We start from the raw sequence: 8,808 nt of genomic DNA, 5'->3' as shown, positions 1-8,808 counted from the left end.
CATGTTAGTTAAATGGTAGAAGTGTGTCTTTAGAAATTTATTTCTAGAACTTGAGTATGCTAGTTTGCGTTATTGCGAGCTCTATCATTCCTGATCTTACCTTGTCAGCTGGAGTTAGTGTAGTAACCTTCTTCAGCCTTTGTGAAGATTTATCTCTGATTGTATGACTTTTGGTGCCTGCCTGTTCAATATCTACATTTTGTCGGGATTCCTCATATACAGGTGGCTTGCTCGTATCATGATTTCCTGGTATGCTTTCATTTGCCTCTGCTTCTGTCTTTAAAACGTTGATCTTGTCAAGCTTGTTTTGCTTCAGTCTGTATGAAGTCTGTATGATGTTGGTCTGTGATGTTGGTATGCTTTTATTGGCTGTTTTGGCATGTTGAAAGCCTATTAGCTCAATTGGTCGAGCACCGTGTAATCACGGGATGTAGGTTCGAATCCTACATGGAATTTTTTAATACTTATTTTTATATTTATTGACCTCTGGGTAAATGGTGTCAAATTGATATAATTACCCGAAGTTCATATATAGTTACCTTATTTTCGATATAATGACCTTAGAATTATGGAAATGCTTTAAATTTTGTTTCAGTCACCTTATTTTTATACATAGTGATCTTTATTTTTGTATATAGTGACCTTTATGTAAATGGTGTCAAAAACTCAGTCGATATAGTTACTTTATTTTTGTATATAGTGACCTTTATGTAAATGCTGTAAAAATTGTTATAGTTATCCTATTTTTGTATATAGTGACCTCTATGTAAATATGGTCAAAATTGAAATAGTTACCCTATTTTTGTATATAGTGACCTTAATGTAAATATTGTAAAAATTGATATAGCTACCCTATTTTTGTATATAGTTACGTTATTTTTATATATAGTGACTCTATGTAAATATCGTCAATTTAGATGAAGTTACCTTATTTTAAGCATGTAGTGACCTTTTAAACGGTTGAATTGATTATATGTAAGGTTGGAATGATCTTAGGGCTTTAGAACCGTCTGATCTTTTGTGCTAGTAATGAATGACTAAGATTGCTTGTTTTTAGTTTTCACCATAAGCTCTGTTTTTAGCGGAACCTCCCCGTACATATATACATATATATATATATATATATATATATATATATATATATATATATATATATATATATATATATAGGATTGAGATCAGGTGAGAATCAAGGTGAATAATAGGAACTAGGAACTCATCAAGACCGTTGATCGCGCTCAATCTAATGGCTGACATTCCACCCACCTCATTAAGGGCAAAATGGTAAACTTGCGATTTGAATGACTTTCTTCAAATGATCTAAATTTCATTTTTACTTTCTCTCTCTTCATTTCATTTTCTCTCTCTCCCTCTGAATTCTCTCTAATTCTCTCTCTTGCTTCGAATTTTTCTGCGCTCTTATCGTCGTTGGATTTGCTTTTCTTCTTCGCTTTTTTTTCATTGCAAATTGATACTGGACAAGTAAGTTATTTGATTGTGATGTTCTTGTGTTTAATTCAATTGTTTTATAATTGTTTGATTTTTTTATGATTTCCTGTCTTAAATTAGGGTTTTCGTTATTTTCAGTTTGAGGAATTTGTTATTTTGGTTATTTTTGTTGCGATTCTTATTGATCTTTCTTGCGATTTTTCAGTCCAAGGTAGAGAATTTAATTTTTATTTTTTGTTGCGATTCTTATTAATCTTTCTTGCGATTTTTCTTTGTTGCTTAATTTCCCTGTGTTTTAGTCGTTTCGAATTGTTGTTTAAGTTTGAGTTTCGATTTTAATGGATTTCCATGGATATGTTGTCAGCTTCTAATAATTATCGAATTTTTAACTTTTTTTCATCCGGAATTTTGATTTTGATTATTGTTGTTTTCTTTGATTTAATTCGATTTTTGAAAATCAAGGATATGCGATTTCGATTGCAAAAATTATGGTTTAGACAATTGTACTGTTCTGAATTAGTAATTTTGAGTTCTACTTTATAATTTGGTATCAATAATATTTGATCTTTGTATGATTTGATGTTGTTTTTCTTATTTGTTCCACTGAGGTCTTATCTATATGAATCAGATGTTCGACTGAGGTACTATTAATGAATCGGAGTTTTACTTTTATTTTGGTTGATTCCTCTAAATTAGTGGTCTATTTGAATGGATATGCTTTTGAATTCTGGGTATAAATATATTCATATTGAGAGTATGCAACTGCGGCTTGTAATGAGCTAAACTAGATGTTAGAGTTGGGGTATAGTTGTGCTATCGATTAATTATTCTTTTTCATGTTTCATGTACGTGGTTATATATGTCTGTCAACTATATATATTTGCTTTGTATGTTACTGATATGTACTTGATTTTCAATATCAATACAAGGTGATTGAAGCATGAGAGATTTCCATCATTTAATTCTTATAAATTTTATGCTTTACTTATGATAATTTTTTATTTACTTTTGAGTAATTTTTCTTTACTTTAAAAATTTTCTTGTTTTTGGGATTACTATATGTAAATAGTTTGAGCTATAAAACTAAAGTTTGAGACCTTTGAACAGCTTAGCTATTTGAGCAACTAAGAACTATCGGGAACCCCCAGTGAGATAAGACAAATGATATCATCAATGGTACAGGTTTAGTTATATACTTTGTTGTTGATATCTAGTTTATATACAACTAGTTCATGATGCTTATGCTGTCTTGTGATTCTTGTTTCAGTTTTGTGCTTATGATGTCTTGTGATTGCTCAACATTGACAAAGCACTCATGGAGTTATGGTGCAGAAAAAAAAACCGACTGTTACCCAGGCAGTTCCTCTCATTAGATTAGATTTCAGAATATGGTAAAATTCCGTACTTATGTAGCACAATGTGTGGAAATTTCTTGTTAAAAATCTATAGTAAGATGTTATGCACAACCGAACATCATAAATAAACGTTTCTTCTCTTTTTCAAGGGCACTTTAGGGGACAAGAGTACCAATTAGTGTTATGGTGTGATTGTCTGTGATCAATTGAAGGTCTATACCCTCTCAAGTTTCCATTAGTAGATTCTCATGAAACATGGATCACTCGTCTCTCTAGAACCTCCAAGGCTTCTAAACTGGAAATTTCATCTGGTCTTAGCAACTGATTTTGAAGTTGCTGATGTTGTCTTTGCTCATTTTATTATTGTCAACTTTATATACACTAGCTTTCTAGCTCAAGAGGTAGAGTATTGTGCAAATGCACAAAAGATGTGGGTTCGAATCCCATATAAATTCATTTGTATTTACTTTAAGAGATATTTTATTTACTTCAACTTATTTTGTATCTACTTTTATTACTTACAAACTCAAGCTTACTTATCCAAGGATTAAAGGTATCAGAAGGTTCTATCACTTATACTAGATTTTTAAGCATTTATAGCAATTAGAGATTGTCAATAAGCATTTGCAATTTCCTTATTTTAGAAGTAGAGAAGGTGAATTTCATTTCTATTTACTTTAATAAATTTTTTATTTACTTTAACTTATTTTGTATCTACTTTTATTACTAGAAACTCAAGGTCACTTATCTAAGGATTAAAGATATAAACATGTTGGTAAACTAATACCATGCTTTTTCTTTTTAGCAATGTGCATCCTAGGCTGAATAGTTGTGAGTAGATATAATTTACTTTTAAGTAAATACTATTTACTTTAGAGTTAATATTATTTACTTTTAAGTAAATAATATTTATTTTTGGTTTACTTTTTAGCTATTTTGATATACTTTTGAGATGTTTTGAATTACTTTAGAATGTTTTGTATTTACTTTTAGAGGTAACCTATGTAGGAATCAAACCTACATCTCTATGCATCTGTATAGTGCTCTACCACTTGAGCTAATAGGTTTACTTTAGAGTCTTTTTTATTCACTTTAAATACTTTTTTATTTACTTTAGAAAACTACTATAGGAATCCACATTTTCCAACCTTATTCATCTTTTGTATTTTCAGACCCAATGTAAACCAAGATGAGCTATTAACAACCACACTAACGTGAGAATTTCCCGCCTTTGCTTTATTGCACGCCATGGGACTTGGGTGAGCAAAGCATAGCAACATCACATAATAGCTCCCCCAAACCTTGCTTGTTATCTCCCATTGAATGTCACCGAATGTTTTTAGATGCTTTGTGAGAAGACAAGCATCTAGAGCATAGATTTGCTCTTATCAAACTTAGCTATCATTGGCAGAAACCACTGCTTGCTTCTTATGGACCTTATTAAAGAACTCTTGTAACACTAACTCGTCTACTTTAAAATATAATTCGTTTACTTTTACTTGGAGAACTTTTTTTTTTTGTAAGCTAGTTTGATTTACTTTTTAGTTATTTAAAATTACTTTTTAGCTACTTTAATTTACTTTTGAGATATTTTGATTTACTTTAGTGTGTTTTATATTTATTTTTAGAGATAACCTATGTAGGAATCGAACCTACACCTCTATGCATCCGCATAGTGCTCTACCACTTGAGCTAATAGGTTTGCTTTAAAGTCATTTTTATTCACTTTATGTTCTTTTTTATTTACTTTTAGAGACAACAGATGTATTTCTCATCATGAGAACCTTTTTTTTTTGTTGCCAAAAAGGGGAAACAAATTTTATTAAGAAATGCTAGTAGAATATAGCATAACAACATCCATTACACAAGGAGGAGCCTCCTAAATCCATACTCTCGTTTCTTTTATAATGCCAATAGTAAGCTAGTGTATATAATACCTTCGTAGTAAGGAAAAATAACTCAAAAGTAAACCAAACTATCTGAAAAGTTAATAAATAACCTCTAAAACTAAATGCAATGAGCTTGATCCTACTGACTTGTTTCTCAAAGCCTGAATGACAACAAGGCAATCTCCTTCCACAATAATACTTCTCTAGCCCAAGTCATACGCAAATTTCATACCCCATATGATAGCCATAGCTTCAGCTACATTTGTCTCCCATCACTCGATGCCCTGCACCACAGAACAGCCCTGAACCGAGCCATTACTGTCACGCAACATTGCCCCCAGACCAGTCCCTAACTCCCCTACAACTCCAGCATCAACATTCAGCTTTCCCCACCCCTCATCAGGCGGTGACCAGGCTATAGGAAGGGGCATGCCAGCACCCCTCTTTTTATTTACTCTTATCATATTTCTATCTACTTATTACAGGGAGGAAAAATCCTCAATCATAAACTCATTGCTTATCTACTTTTTGAGCATTAATCTACTATTAAAAATATTTAGTTTACTTTTAGTGGAATTATATTCAAGTCCACTTATAATTTTACAGATTCTAAAATAAAAATTCAACCTACACAAAATCCACACTCTCCTCTCATCAATCTTGCTGCCAGCTTATCCACACCACAACAACAACACAAAGTAGTCCACAAGCAACTATCTTCCTACTGCCTCCTCAAAACTAACACAACAGCAACAACGTCTACCATAATGTTATTATAAATCAATTAAAAGTTAATTTATAACTTCTACCATTATCTTAGCAAAAACATTCTAGCACATTCAACAATCAATCCATCTCACTTCGATTTGCAACAGAAGAATTCCAAAATCTACATTCCCTTTGATTTTGAAAGCTCATATATTATATATCACAATGTTAGTTTTTCAATTTACTATAAAATAAAATTGATTTACGTTTACTTTGTTTCTATCTACATTTGCAATTGATTAAATAATAGGATTCATTAAGGCATTTTGTCAAACACTTAGTGTGCATTAAGAAATCAACAGCAATAATTGAAATAAGAATAAGTAAATTCAAACCAAATTACACAAAATTAAAAACAAATTTGCTGAAATACAAAAAATTAGGTCCAAACTACATGATAGACAAAATAAGAACAAAATTAAAATAAATTTGCAACAAATTTAGGTTGAAACAACATAAAATCGACTATACCTTTTAATCAGTTCGATTTCTGCTTAATTTACTTCAATTTCATCAAAGATCGTACTTCCTTTACATCAAATTCAATAAACTTAACAAAATTTAGTAAGCTAAGTTAGAAATTACAAAAAAAAATTAAAAAATTTATCTAGAAAAAATTTCGAAGAATACCTAAATTTTTGTCAGATTTTGAGTATATTGTATAACATAAATACCGTGAACATATTTTGAGATCTCAACGTGCGATTAGAATTTTCAGATTGAGCTGTGTTTGAAGAGGCAGGATTTCTGCAGCTTGTATTAGATGCAGTAGAATAAAATTTATAAAGGTCATAAAAAGCTTCCTTAATCATCATAATCTTTTCGTCGCATGCCTCATCATTATACAACAGGTTCAACATATGTCTCACTCGAAACAACTTATAACGAGGATCAAGAGCAATAGCAACTGAAAGTATCAAACTATAATCCTCCCAATAACTCTCAAACTTCTCAAGCATAACTGCTGCCATGGGTGCAAGTTTAGGGTCTTTAAAGGCTTTAGTAATAGCGTACTCAATTTTTAAAACACTAACAAAATACAAATTAGAAGTGGGATATTCGGTACCAGAAAATAACACAGTTATATCATTAAATGGCTGAAGGAAATCACAAATTTTTTGAATGGTATCCCATTCATCAGCATCAAGTCTATAAGAAATACCCAAAAACCTACTAGTATATAGAATCAAGGCATCCTTAGCTTCTAAGGCTTTTCGGAGCATTGTATAAGTGGCATTCCAACGAGTCACAACATCGAGACATAACTTACCATTAAAAGCAGAGTCTAACTCAGACAAAGCATTCTCAAATTGAGTTAATCTAGAATCAGAAGCATCAATATATTTAACAACCTCACGCAATTTTTCAACACTTTCATGAACTTCTTTTAAACCTCTTTGAACAATAAGATTTAAAACATGAGCTGAACATCGAACATGAAAGAATTTCCCATTACAAGGAAGAGGAGAGCATTGCATTAATTCTTTTTTAGAAAATTCAACCATAACATCCATAGAACGAGCATTATCAACGGTCATTGAAAAAGCCTTACCTTGAAGTTTCCACTCTTTAATCAGTTTAAACACAAACTTTCCAACCTCAACACCAGTATGGGGAGGGCCACAATATCTAAAATTTAAAATTTTAGACCTAAGAGACCAACTGTTATCAACATAATGAGCAGTCAAAGTGAGATAGCCTCGGTTAGTACATGCAGTCCACAAGTCACATGTAAAGCTAACTCTACCAGAAACATTAGCCAAAGACTCATGCAACAAGGATTTATATTTATCATGCTCAGCAATAACATACTTTAACATAGTTTTTCTACAAACATGCTGCACCTTAGGATTCAAATATGCATGAAGTTCCCTAAGATATTCATGCTCTACAATATTTAAAGGATATGCAAGGCAGATAATAGCTTTAGCAAACTTTTGTAAATAAGTTTTTTGATCAAATTGTGATTCGTTATCGGACTGGAGACCATGCTTTTCCAAACATGCATTAATATGAGCTCTACAAGTTGAAGTACCCGCTTTACCAGGTGCTTTATATTCTTTGCCACACAAATTACAACGAGCATAATCTATCTTTTCATTACCTATCGTCTTTACAAAAAAAGTGTAATGCTTCCATATACCTGCGGTTCTTTGACGTTTATTAACAGAAGGATTGATAGTGCCGGTATTACTAGCATCATCAACCGGGAGTGGGACAAAGGCAGCTTGAGAGCTAACAGTATCAAAATTTGATTGCCTCTCATAGTCAAATTCATCATACTCGCGAGACATGACTGAAACAAAAAAAAACAGCATTTATAAGTACCAAATTAAGTGACAGATTCTACTAATAGTGAGCAATTAAGCATGCATTGTCTCATGTGACTGACATATGTGTACATTTTAAGTACTAACTTTAAGCCAACTTTAAGCCAATCATACAAGTATACATTTTAAGTACGTAATGGTAACTAAATATCATGAACACTCAACATCATGATCATATACACAAAAACTAAATTTGAACAAAAATTACATCCCTCTAAAAACTAAATAAAAAAATCCTCATATCATAAAAAGGTAGACAGCAACAACAGAAGGTAGTGTAAGGGTGAAAACATAAAAAGTTGCAAGTAGATAAATGTATTTGAACTTCTGTGGCTTCCACATAGCATGCATGATTCCCCTGGTAAGTCATTTTTTCAGTAAGGCATAAGGACCCACAATTGAATTTCAATGGATAAATTTATTCTTGAGTACAAAATATGCCAATTATTACAAGTATGCAATTGACAGTATGGTCAACCATCATTTTTTATGGAGTATGGACCAAAGCATGAAGCACAACTGCACAAGTATCATCATATTTTAATTCTTTTCAGAAAATAGAAAACAATTGCCTCATTCTATTTTGGATTTATTACTTTACTATAAAGAGAGTTGGTAAGAAGAAAACAAAATCTTTACACTTACTACTAATATCACAGCTAATTTAGCCTCAAATCAAGATGTACTACTAGCAAAAATCAACATTTCATTTGGACCAAATATTTACTAAGTAATTGTAAAAAAACAGCTATATGATATTTAAATTCTTAAAAGTACTGCCAAAAGATTAAAACTTTACATATGGTCCCTGGTTGTTCCTTAATAGCACAATGACAGAACGACGATCACGTTTCATATCCATTCATTACATTAGAACTAGAATAGAATTACATAGGATGCTAATACGAGGATAGAAGACACCCACAGTTATTGGATTATTTCAGCTAATAGTTACTAATAATTTATCAATGCTCAATCTAAAACAAATGAAAAGTCAAATTATATATCCTCAAAAAG

General features: G+C 31.5%; 1 long non-coding RNA gene across 1 annotated transcript; it reads left to right on the top strand.

The window, feature by feature from the left end:
• Positions 1 to 1,327: 1,327 nt before the first annotated feature.
• Positions 1,328 to 3,348, top strand: LOC110735490. Its single transcript, XR_002514117.1, has 3 exons — positions 1,328 to 1,482; positions 2,557 to 2,625; positions 2,717 to 3,348. It is a non-coding gene; the product is annotated as an uncharacterized LOC110735490 (long non-coding RNA).
• The last annotated feature ends 5,460 nt before the right edge of the window (positions 3,349 to 8,808 follow it).

This window comes from Chenopodium quinoa, unplaced genomic scaffold (assembly GCF_001683475.1).
Source record: "Chenopodium quinoa cultivar QQ74 unplaced genomic scaffold, ASM168347v1, whole genome shotgun sequence".
Classification (NCBI taxonomy): Eukaryota; Viridiplantae; Streptophyta; class Magnoliopsida; order Caryophyllales; family Amaranthaceae; genus Chenopodium; species Chenopodium quinoa.
The sequence above is the reverse complement of the archived record's forward strand: the minus strand, read 5'-3'. Positions and strand labels throughout refer to the sequence as shown.